The sequence below is a fragment of the Lates calcarifer genome, linkage group LG20 (genome assembly GCF_001640805.2).
Source record: "Lates calcarifer isolate ASB-BC8 linkage group LG20, TLL_Latcal_v3, whole genome shotgun sequence".
NCBI classification, from domain to species: Eukaryota; Metazoa; Chordata; class Actinopteri; family Centropomidae; genus Lates; species Lates calcarifer.
The window spans coordinates 1,969,028-1,982,436 of NC_066852.1; the positions used below are offsets into that span (position 1 = coordinate 1,969,028).

At 42.4% G+C, this 13,409-nt stretch overlaps 1 protein-coding gene across 2 annotated transcripts in view; it reads right to left on the bottom strand.

Moving 5' to 3' along the window:
- foxj3 (forkhead box J3) overlaps positions 1-13,409 on the bottom strand; it is a 72,691-nt gene that overhangs the window by 21,482 nt on the left and 37,800 nt on the right. The gene's annotated exons all lie outside the window — the stretch shown is intronic.

The following is a 13,409-nucleotide window of genomic DNA, read 5'->3' on the forward strand; positions in this document are numbered from 1 at the left end:
AGAACCAGCTGGAGGCAGGCCAGACGAGGGCTTACAAGAGCCAATGGATGCACACGTCTCTCCACTCCACTTTATGGAGTGGTATTGACAGATGGCCACACTAAAAAGCTGTAGGATTCTCTGATGAGTTTAACGGATGCAGGAGATAAGTAGAGAGAGGCAGCGAGAGAGAGAGGGAGAGGGAGAGGGAGACAGAGACGAGACCCCCAAGTGCAAAAGATGGGAGCTGCTTGTTCAACATTATATGCAATTATACCACAGGAGGGATGATAATGACAGCCTCGTTGTAATGCTGTCAATCTCGCTGGTTAAATCGCTCTGAAATGCCAGTGCAAAACAGAAGAAGTCCAACACCGTTCTCCAACAGAAAATATATAGGGAGGAGATTGGTGTCACAGTCAAAATAAATCTGTTCTTCTGCCAGAGGAGAATATTTTTTGAAAGTCAAACTGAAACCAAAATCTATCTTTTGAGTATATAACATTCACCCCTGCAGGCAATGAAGAAGGTTGTGAAAAGTTTGAAGAGCACCAACCAAAAAAGATCCTCAACTTTTCAGACTAAATATAATTCTAGCACTTACTTCGATCTCATTTCTTAAAAAGATAAAATACTCTCCTGAGCACTTGTATTATAGCACTAAACACGCTTTTAGTTTGTTTTAGATGGCTGCACTATGACATCCCAATCTTTTTCTTATCAAGGCTGAACTCATTTTATTGTAAGCTGCTTTGGACAAAAGCATCTGTGCAAATGAATGTAATGTAAAAATGACAAGTTTTCAGGGCAGACAGAAAATGTCCAATGAAACATCTTAACACACATTAATCCACCGCGCTGCTGTGCCTCTGTATACTCAACGTGTTCCAGTCATTGTTTGGCTAAACTATGGCTAAGGAGGTTCCTTCCATGACACAACACTGCCTTTCCTGAAACTGTACTGGAAGTAGTGTAAATAGCCTTATTTTGCAACATAACTGAGCAAGAGATGGGACAGCAGAGAAGTGGATTATACTGCGGGATATTTTAACACTTGCCACCAATGTAATCCAATATAACTGACCCATATTCAAGCTAACCATAGCTGCTGTTCTTTGTGAAGGAGCAAAACAAAATTCTTAAAAAGCCGTCTTTCAATACCACAGGGCAGGGTGTTTGATACTCAAAAGATTCTGGGTGGAGTTTCACCCAAATACCTTAAACTGAGGAAACTGAATCCACACAAAAGATAACAGCACAAAATACAACTGACTGAGTAATCAGAGACACAAGTCTCACAAGTTATTTAAAGTCAGACAGCATTCAGGAACCAAAATACAATCCACTCAAAACTGCTGAAAAGATTTCACCAAAAAGAAAAGATTCTGAAATTGTAGTGTAGTTTATCTTCTTATATTTCTTGAAAAACTTAAGATTAAGCTTTAATCTGCAAAATACAAAAAAAAAGTTCTGTAAGCCTCAGCTGACGACATCAAATGTCTGACCAACAGCTCATAACCAAGATATCAAATTTTATAATCATATGAAACACAAAGAAACATTCACATCTGAGAAGCTGAAACCAGAGAATATTTGTTATGTTCGCTTTAATAAATAACTGTAAAGATTAATTATCAGAATTATTGCCTGTTAATTTCCTGTCAATCAACCCTAGCAGCTCTAGTCTATCATATTTCAAGTATTATCACAGGCTTACAAAACATTATCAACCATTTCAGTCTCCGTTACACACCAGAATACATTCATGGAAAGGACCCAAACCACAATATATTTTGGTCACACTGCTATCGGATCTTAAAAACTAGATATGGAGGCATCCAGGCCCGTGCTGCGATCAGAACTCTGTGTGGTTGAATGTAATCCAGCCACATGATAGCCACTTTTCCCCCCCAAGTGAGAGCCTGCACTGCTGTGATGCAGAAAAAGCTCATCTGTAGAATCAGATCTGAAAAGTCACGTAGACTTGGCGTACGTATCTCAGCGCCGCAGGACAGGCGAAGTAACAGTGGTGTAGTGCGGCGGCCCGGGGAGCACAGGTCCCAGCGTTGAGAGCACAGATAAACATGACTACGCTCGTCCCTTGCTCCTTTGTATGGGCTGCAGTGACAGCACCATTATACAGGCCCTGTCCTTTTACCCGGCGCCCTGGCCCTTGCCTCGTCACAGTTTGACATTAGTTCAGATGAATAAAACAAGGCGAGCACAGAGTGTGATCATGCATAGTGGATGGTGACAAACAGATACGAGGGCTCTCAATTTAGCCGGCCTGTGCCACTTTAAGACTCTGAGACATGTCCGACAGGGGAGCGTCTGAGCGGGAGCGTGTGTGATGCAATCTGTACAATGCCATACACACTTAAGTGCTTAAAACCATTTTCCCTCCACGGCCTCCATGTGCGTCTGAGTGTGTGTGTGTGTGTGCCACTTGATGCCAGGCGGACAGAAGCAGCTGAACTTGCACAGAGAGGTGGCTCTATCCATTAAGGACCTTCTGCTGGGCCTAAATCATTGATACAGTCAAGCAGCCACTGCCTGCTGCTACGTTAGAAGTTTACTTTTTAATGAACTCTGCCTGCCTGGCCTGCTCTCCTCTGGTCCTGACAGGCCCTGTGCCCACGACGTCCCGTATTGTGTCAGACAAACTCTTTCCACTGCTTTAAACACATGTGTGTGTGTGTGTGTGTGAAACTAACAGGTTGTGTGTCATTCGTAGGCAAAAGAGATGAACCACAACAAAAGGGAGGACGTTAACATATTAGAGCAGCGGCAGAGGAAGAAAAAGCAAACATGATGACAGCGACAGTCGCTGTGTTTGATAGATCATAGTGTATCTGCTGAGTAGGAGAGAAAAGGGGAGAGAGAGACAACAATAGGCTGATGAAAAATTAAGGCCAATTACCGCTGCATATATAAACAATATGTCAGCATTTGAGCAGCAGCTCCTTAGATTTACCATCTGAGTGTAAGTCAGGACAAAATATCTGCTTTAAGACAGATGGCTATAAGTTGGTGTAAGTGGATCTACAGTACAGAGGAAAGTGAGGTAGGTGGAGGGGGTCAGAGGGTGTGAACAGTGGTACACAAAGTGAGTCAGACAGAGCTCACTGCAGGGGTCCTGCCCAAGTGCTGCCCAGCATCTACCTGCAACCCCCACAGTGCACTTCATATCCAAACTCAGCACAAGCTTTGTGTGTGAGTGTACGTGTGTGTGTCTATGTATGTGGGATGCCTCCTACACACCTAAAAAACACGGGCGCGCACACACACTGGAACGTGTCTCCTAACAAATGGCGGTGATTTAACACACCAGGACAGCAGTGGAGGCGTAAGCAGCTCCGCCCTCGCTGCCCCCCCTGCTGAGGAGCGCTGCAGCTCAGCAGAAGGGCCGCCAGGGGAAAGTAGGTCAGGCTGACCTCTGCGCTTGGCATGTCAAACGTTCGGAGTGAGCTAAAGGGACAGGCCGTGTCAGAGTCCCGCTCCTCACAGCTGGGAAGGAGGAGGCACCCTGTGCACATGGTCAGGGACCCAAGGGAGCGAACTCGGCATGCTGGGACAGACACACGTATGCACACATACCAGTTATGACACAGGGACGAACACCAGCGACCGAGGGAGAGGAAGAGTCACACTGTGGTCCAACATGAATAAATCAATGTCCCCAGTAGGTTCCTGGCCTTCCCACATTCACACCATCTTCCTGCAACTTTATGCCTCTAGACAAAGCTTTAAAAAAAAAGGAAAAAATGAACTGTGCGGGGGCTCTAACCAACCAGCACTCAGCCCACTCTTATATTTCCCACAACTAACAAAAAGATACAGGTGGTATTAGTCCAGTCGTGAGTTTACTCGAAGCATTCCTGAGACTGAGTGAGAGTCCGAGATGACCTAGAGGTGCTCTTAAAGTGTTTAGATTATGGAGGGGGAACTTAAATGCTGCTGGATTTGCTGCCTTTGCGATCAAAGTGATCTCCCAAACATTGCAGCGTGTGGGAAAACAGGCGGTGGTGAACGGTGTCTGGAGCCAGTGGTTAAACATTACAATGACCTCCACAACAGGGCTTTCTCATAAAGGCAAATACTCCAGGTAACTTCCAATAAAGAGCAGATGCGAGAGGATGCACAGTTTCAAGCTCAGAGGAAGGTGAGGTTAGTTTAGGTCACACTGCGTACCCATTCACAGCACCCCTCCAGTTTTAAGTTTATCCCAGTTTGTATGAAATCAGCATGTCTTTTCACATTAACAATGAAACAGAAGACAGAATGTACCACAGGGCTTTTAGAATAAAAATAAAAACAGCCATGTAAAAATATTATACAGGCCTGCGTTGCCACATCCAATATCCTGGATGGACTGTCTGCACAGAGGAGGAGAGAATCAGACGAATCCAAGAAAACATTCTTGCAAGTACCACCACTTGGAAGACAAGACCTCAACCTCTAATTGACTTATCAGCAAGTCTGAATGATGGACGGATATAAAAGACTTGGCTGCTGCTGAGATAGATGCTTCAAAAATACGGAGATAAGAACTCTTGGATGAATGAATGAAGAGAGGATGGGAAGGGACTGGTCATCCAGTGGGTAGAAAAAGGACTGAATGAAGGAGTGACTGAGGGACACAAGGACACCAAGACGAATGGAAAGAAAGACAGACCAGCAGAAACATCTCAGGTGTCAGCAGAGATACATCATCTACTTTGATGTTCACAGTCACCAAACTGACAAGTAACTTACGGGAGCCTAATTCTGCTAAATAAATTCCTGTAGCTTTCAATATATGTAGCTTTGTTTTCTTATTAAATAACACAATTCTGTGGAAACCATAATCAATCAGCAGAGTTATGACAGGAATCAGAATTGCTAAAACATTTATAGAAGAGTTTTCTCAAAGCACGAAAGAAGATCAGAACGTAACAGGAAAAATTGATCAGCAAATATTTTGATAACTGTTCAATTTTTTCAGTAGTTTTTCGACAAAAGCTTGTAAAATGTGATTTTTGTCTTTCTTTTGTCCTACATATAGTAAACTGAATATCTATGGATTTAAAACTGTTGGTCAGAAAAAAAACAAGCAATTTAAATATGTTATCTTCGTTTCTGGGAATTGTAATGGCTATTTTTTTTCTGATCTTTTTATTTTAAAATGCTTATTTATTATATATTTATATATTTACATCTGCTGTGAATGAAAAGAGGGTGGCAATGAGGAGATATAAGAAATGGTAAACTTATCAAATTTAAACTTAAGAACTATGAAACTGAATATCTCAACATCTCTCCAGCTAATGATTTCACTGACAATTAATTTTTTGCTAAGCTCAACCAAGGGAAAACTGAAAGACAGAAATAGAGGCAGAAAGAAAGCGAGCTCATCATTGACAGTAAGGAGCGGCACTGAACTGAGTAACAAAGAAGCACACAATAAAGGAAACGGGAAGTGAATCAGTAGAGGTACACTAACAAACACACATACTCTCTCTCTCTCTCACACACACACACACACACACACACACACACACACACACACTCACACAGGTAGATTACTATATTTTTAGGCCTTTGTTATTTCATAAGGACCCTGTGACATGCCCACCAACACAGAACATACTCCTCAGCCTCGGGGATCTGCACCGAGGCCACGGAATGTAGCACCTTCGCTGTCTATTTGTAGTGGGTGTGGGAAGGCATGTGGGATGCCACAGCATTCGCCTCAGCAAGGCACCGCTTCAAGAAAAAAAAAAAAAAAAAAATACATGTTTGGACACACATACACACACAGGTAGAGAAAGGTAAGTTCGTTCAGGTGCAATCATCGGATGATTTAATTCTATTAGCTGCGAGAGGAGCTGTGACCCTAAAGGCCACTGGAACGAGGCTCTTCTGACTGACTGACTGACTGACTGGATGAAAACCTGCTGCGTGTTGCATGGTTCTCGTTCAGCATTTCCAATCACTGTCACCTCTGGTTTTGCCACACACATTCACAACAAGTACAAAAAAATCACAACACAAACTTGCATAAACTGCTCCAAGAGTGATTGTCGAGTAGGTTTTCCTGGGTTTCGGTGACAAAAATAATTACATTAAGCACCTATTAAAGGCATATTTATTCTATTTAGCGCTGCTTAAGCCTTGCTGACTACAGTGACCCCCTCCCCCATCGACACCGTACTGTCAGACTCAAGAAATCTGCTGCCCGACACACCACAAAGCTCCCTCGCATCTAGCAAAGCTACCAAGAGACCCAAAGCCCACACTCAAATACCAATGAAGTCAACTATAACGATTTTCAACTTCAATTTTTTTACCATCTTCAAAGGTATTTGATCTGCCTCCCTTGGCATCTAGTAGTAATGTGTTGGCATGCTAGGTTTTAAACCCCTCAGTCTCTGATCTTTACTCACTTGTATGTAGTTTTAATAAAAGATGAACAGTTTGCTCGCCTGCCGCAGAAAAAATACATGCCAAGGTGAAATCTGTCATTAATATAATAACCTGTTACTGCGAGCTCAGAAGGCTCTACGTCTCTGTCCATAATGCATAGACAAAAGAAAACAGGCAAGCCAGAAAATCAAAGCGATCGGTAACTTTTGCTATCCACACCCAGGTCATCTAATGTAGCACATTGAGGTATTATAGTAATTAAAACTCAACAGCTACTTCTGCAGAAGGAGATGACACTATGGGGAAATTGTATTTTTCTCCCCCCCCCTCCCCCTTCCCTCAACAGTGAACATTTGGCTAAATTAAACCCATTTTTCACTGGCAGGCTCATATAATGAGGGCAATACATGCAAGAAAGAAATTAGCTTGATAAGCGATTACATGTGCGGACTCAAAAAGAACATGTTATCAGGAGAAGTGAGAACAGTGACAGCAACAAAGAAAAAAAAACCCTTTGAGAACATCTGCAACAGTGAGGTGCTTGGATTTTATTATTAAGGATTTTTTAAAGAGCTACAGACTTGCAATTAATGAAAATAAAAACACAGGAAGGGAAAAAAAAAAAATATCAAAGCTGTCAAAATCCGCCCGCAACTACAGGGGAGCCAATTGAGATGACAGCCATCAGCCTCCACACAGGTGTATTGCTTCCAGAGGCCGGTGCCATACATCTAAGCTGCAGGAGAGGCAAAGAGGATAGACAGAGGAACAAAATGTGCTCCATCGGCGGAAGAAAGACGCCTCGTACAGATGTGTACAGAGCTACACACTGTCTACAGCAGAATTAACACTATTTCTGATAACTTCGGTGGGCTATATTGAACCAAGCTGTCTACATATTAACCACAGTCACATAAACATTAAACAAAGAAATCTGCAAACATATAGTAGATGTTGAAGCTTACCTGCCTACCCTCCACAACACCGGGTAAGCAAAGCAATCCAACTTTATCAGCCAAGTAATTTCGCTGAGGGTAATCCAAGGATAGAGCGTCCTATAGAGCTCAGACAATAGGCTGAGCCAACACAAACCCCCCCATAGTTCTCTAGTGGCATATAAGAAGTTTATGAATGCTGCACCAAGGATGTTCCCTTTTCAACAGAAGCAGTGGGGTTAGAGACCAAAAGCTCCAATATAAGTGTTCTGAACTCAATCTCACTCAGGCACATGCACCCACATTCCCTTCTCTACCTGCTTTGTTGCTGTAAGGCCAACCTTGGAATGGACCTGAAGAAATTCAAGGAAAAAAAAAAAAAAACTTCTGCATTATTTTCTAGGTGCACTTGAGGTTACAGCCCTGGCTTGAATGCTACGTTTGAAATTCGAGCATTCCCCTCATAAATTGGGAGGCGGTCACCGCAGATTTGAAAAGCTGTGGGGGAAAAATTCACTTAATGCAACGCTGAATGGCAGGTCACACTATAACAAAAGCCCTGAGCCACTCATATGAGGCCTATTTGATCACAGTCCTTCAGAGAGCTATCTGTCTTTGTCTCTCTTTCTCTTTTGCAGATATTTGTGCCTCTCCCACTTTGTCTCACTCTCTCGCTCAGAGCCAAACCACACACAGTCAAAAGCGCTTTGTACAATCTCTGGTGTTGCTACACTTGCTACACTATTGCACCGTGCAGCGTGCAGAAGTGTAGCATGATTCCATTAAGTGGATTATTTCAGAACATCTCTGACCTTCGACAGGGTTGTCACTGGCAATGAACCAAGAAGAACCGCGGAGAAATGATGATGGGCATGGACCTTTTTGGAAATTGGCAGGATTGAGTGATAGATAACACTATTCAACAGCAAACCAGTCAACACATCGCAGCAGATTAGGCTGGAATGAAAAGGTTGAGACACTGCAAGACTAAAGTCAAGCCAAAAAGATAAAATAAAAGTATGCAAAATCTGCAGGAGGAAGTCAGGAGTCAGCCCTGTTGTTTGCACCGGGACTGTCGAGGGTCAAACAGGCCTGCTTGTACTGCTCTGTTCAATCCAAGGGGGAAAATGAACAATACTCTGACCTGTGAGTGCTACAAAATAATACTAAAATGATATGAGAACTGATATTAGATTACATCAGGCATACTGTCACTTTCAATCATACATTTTAGGAAATTATATGGATCAGAAACTGGGCAACAGAACCCCTTTTATTACACCAGGTCTTTACTGTTTACTTATCTGCAGCTAAAAAACATACCAACTTACTGCTGCTCACATTTAGGGAATAACAGCTACATTACTGCTAATTTTAAAATGACCTTTTCACTACTCTAATCATTAAAAGCATTCAACGGTGGAATTATATCTAATGGCAACTGCTTTGTAGTTGCCCAATTATGGTGTCTACCGGTGAGTCACATCTGATAATTAAAGCTTAAGATCAGATATGATCTAAAAATGGTACTGTTGAAAGCTCTGACTCCTCTTTAGCTGCTCTGCTAACATTAGCTAATGTTAACTTATTAACCATCTCAAGTTCAGGATGCATGTTAACCAGGTAAAAGACGACAGTTTTCTTCTGAAGTTTCTGCTGAAGCTTCCTCCTGCCCTTGATTTTGTGATGGGACATTTAATATCACTGTCACAACAGCGTGCACTAGCTCAAACCCACTCAGTGCCTAAAGTCATCACAACTTATGTCAGCCTTGAGGAAACAGAAATAACTGACAGATTCTCAAATGGGAAAAAAGCTGTGTGCTTTGTCACTCTAGACAAACTGGGAAAACTGGTACAATAGACTGACAATATAAGCCCAGTGCTGTAAATTGAGTGTGGTTCTCTGAGTGTCGCTGGATCGCCCTTTTCTCCTGTGCTACGCAGGGCGCTTTTACTCCCCTCTTCTTCCTCCTCCACTGCAGAGGCAGCACAAGGCCATGAAAGATTGGAGGCAAAGTGACGTCCTCTGGTTTATCCTCCCTGAAAGCCTTCGCATGCTCTCAGTTCCACATGAGGGATCTGATGAAAGCCGTTTGTCAGTACGCCACTTAATTATCAGCCAGAAGAAGAGCCTCTGATGCTATCCTCTGACAATGGCTCACAGCAGCCTGCTGACTACAGTGCCCACTAACAATGAAGAACTGACTGCAGCTACTAATAGTGACAGGGTAGTGCCAACTGTCCACTTAAGAGTTAGACAAATTAAGTAACGGCACACAAAGCCTTTAGTGTGCTCCTTCAATGTATATTCTTTTCTTTGTAGGCTTAAGTAGCACGCAGCAAATTTTACATCTGAATACCAAGACTGTAAAATGTGATGTCTGGAAGATAAAATGCAAAACAGAACAAGTCCTACTGAAAACACATTATACTGAGCAGAAGAAAAACTGAGACGTTTTGACCTTTTATTTTTCCTGCATGTCTACACAACCATTATAGAGCTTATGCTGCTGCTCAATATGCATGTTACCATCAGACTGCAAATAAATAAAACAGTCACATGCACTCCTTAACCTTCTGTCTTTGCATAGTCATATTCTTTTAACTGTTGACTGCTGAGAAACAAATAGTGACTATAGCTATATACCACTATTACTTCTGTGCAGATGAAAATAAAAAGTATGATTCTATTAATTTTAAATCACTTCGGGGGAAATTCAAGCATCAGAATCAAATACAGTATATGAATTTTGTTCTAGGGAAAAGGCCTGTCCATTACTGGAGATGATCACAGTGGTTTTCCTGGTACTATTGAGTCCACAGTCCAAAGAGGATAGTATACATATCTGTCAATATCTGTGGTTGTCTACTAGCAAAAGGTGCTAATGAAGTGCTTCACTGTCTTGTACAGTTATGTTCTCATAATGCAACTCACTTTTACATTTACTACAGTTATCCCCAGGCTCTTGAATACACTTGGCCTGGAGGCTTTTACACAAGCAGAGGAAAAAAAAAAAAGCCATTTACCAGCATCCCTGTTAATCTGATCTGATACTCAGCTTTTCATTAGCAAAGTACATTACTGTACATGTCCATGAGAGACACAGGGTGATGACTCAGTGTAACCTTGGACTCCCCACAGTAACCTGTCAGCAGGGAGCAAATCCACAAAGGAACAGCAAGGAGCCATGCTTCAATTTAAACCAACGCTCGGCTCAGAAAAAAAAAAGCTGGAGAAAAGCCTTTTTTTCTGTAACGTGTATTAGATTTGATTTCCTTCTGAAAGGGAATCACAGACCCACCCTACAGTCCATTAGCCAAGTTAATGCAGAGCTGCCAGACTTGCTGACCCATTAATAATACATTGCAGTGGTCAAAAGAGGCCAGACACCTCCGTGCACCCCTTCATCCCTCTACACGGCCACATTAATGGACTAATTCAGATGCAATTAACTGGTGGGGAGAGGCTGTGGCCTTGCGGCTGGCGGAGCACAGGCTGAAGGGCTTAGAGCCAGGGCTTGGATTATAATCACTCAGTACACACTAAAAAAATAAATAAATTAAAAAATTAATGAATATCATTTACACTTGTCATCATATTTATCCCTTGAAATATTGCGTGTAAGTGGCTCTTGGCTAAATAACTGTTTTAAACTATGTTTTGATTCATCAAAACCTTCATTTATTTTTGATTTTGTCTGATGAAGGTCTCAGGACCTGAAACACTGCTGATAAAGTGAATACAAATGATGGACAGTGTGTGGGATTTTTGTCTTTGGTTCTGTAGTTAGGATTTTTTGATCCTACAAACCTGGCACTAAGATTTAAGGTGCGCGCTAGAGCTTTTATAAAATCAACCTGCCCAGAAACAAGCTGTAAAAACAGAGATCAATGCTCCAAAATTCACTGTCCTTTTAGTTCAGTTTTGTTCTCAACCAACTCCTGGAAAAAAAAAACAAAAAAACATCTGGCTTTTTAGCTTTGAAATGCTCCACTAAGCTAATCACTAATTTTGTCTGTGTGCTGTTTGGTGCAGGACAGTGTCTCACCTCCGACAGCTGCTGTGGTTGGAAATGATGCTGATGAGAGCAGTAACAGCAAAGACAAAACAGTTAAGTTGCGAGCTGTAAAACCAAAACAATGACCTGAAAAGTTGCTAAAACGCTCCACAGAGCTGAGGGAGCTGAAGAGTCAAGAGATAATTGTCTGTGGGTTCATCACTACAAGCGATCCCTTTCACATATATAAAAGTATTGATTATAGCTGCTTTTAAACACCAGTGATGCTTTCATCCTGAGAGGACCTCTCTTATAGTCAATCTGCAAGAGACGAGAAGTGTGAAATGCTTACACTGCCCCTTTTTGAGGTTTCATTTCGTTTTATTCCTTTCTTTATTTATGTTCATTAGAGCAAGTTTCATTCAATAATGCGGCTACGGAAACCTGCTCTTTGAGAATGTGACATTGACAAATGAGCAATTACAGGAGCGATATTCACGTGTCACATCTGTGGCCAGCATGACCTGCGATTAGCCCTGCTGATGCTGAATGTGAGATGCGAGAGCTGCGCCTGTCAATACAGGCGCCTGGGAAGGCAGCGTGGCTCATTCTGGCATGTCATCCATCACTGGTTCCACTCGGCTGCCACAGCTGTGTCACTGCCCCCCCCCCCCCCTTGCAGACCGCTGACCCCACTGAGGACGCACCAGCAGGATGATCAAATATCTCTCTGGGATAAGAGACAGCCATCCTGCTTCACTGACAAGGCAAGAGGACAAAAAAAAAAATCCCTTTTTCCTACATATCCTCCGCCACGCTGACATCTTTATCAGTAAGCAGCATCTAATGCCAGGCAGCAGCACACACGGCTGCTCGCCTTTCATTCTAAAAAAAGTAGGGCTTGTGAGGAGCAGAGTGAAGCCATTAGCTGCAGGAGACTGACACAGAAGGTGACGGGGGTTAAATTATTGCCAGAGAAGAGAGAGAAAGAGGGTGGATTAAAACAAAGAAGAAATGGAACAACATTAGCCAGACGTATTCCCACGATAATTACTTGCCATGCAGATTTCATCAACGTGCCAATCATCAGGGCCAGTCTACTACTTTTAAAATTCCTATCAGATGTGAATGACCCGCAGTCTGGATGCTCGGAAGGCAGCATGGCTGTGCTCCCAGTCACTCTAAGTGGATATTCAGTGGAGGGCTTAGCTCAGTCAGGCTACAGACCTTTGACCATATCAGCAGTCTCAGGTTGCTGTAGACTTTTTAAAAGATCCTTCTCCAGCCTCTGCTAATTAGTCCTGCTGCCTCTTTCCCTTTCATTTCCAAAAAGGAAACGCTGCATGTACGCCACAGTGCTGGCAGATAAATTAGCTGCAAAGCTTCACAGGAGGCAACCGTTCTTCGGGGAGAGCAGGCTACCTTAATTATGAATATTATTAATTACATTACATTTAAAAAAGGACCAGGAGAAATAAATAAATTTAAAAAAATCAATCAATCACATTCCTACAAGAGGATATTTGTTAAAATTAAACCACACCTCGTTCACTTCAAAGAGTTGTGAAATAACATTTTATACACAGATGGAACCAGTGGCAGCAAACACCGCTCTAACGCAGCTTAGATGAATTTAACAGGGCAGATTCGGTGTTAAAGGCGGATTCCAAGGACCGTGCTCTATTTATAGAAAGCAGAATTCATCAGCGCACCCTGCTCCTTTCTCCTCCTCCTTGTCAGGGCAAAAATCAGTGCACATACAAGAGGTTACATGAAAAGGCACCATCTGTGATCCCAATGTAAACAAAGGTAGCCTGATATTCACACTGAACAGCCATTATGTTTCTACTCCATTATTAAGCCTGACTTTGCCTACTTTATTAGCAGTTTTGTGGAGGGGAGGATTTGATTTTACCTTAACCAGTTACTGAACTAATGCATCCAGATGCTCTGACTGTGTTAAGGCTGTGTACAGTTAGCATACGTTGAGCGATGCTAAGTGATCACGCATGACAAGAGATGTCAGAGTAGAGGAAAACAATGCAGTGTTAATACATTATCCTCAGAAGGCAGTTTTATGTATTTACTAA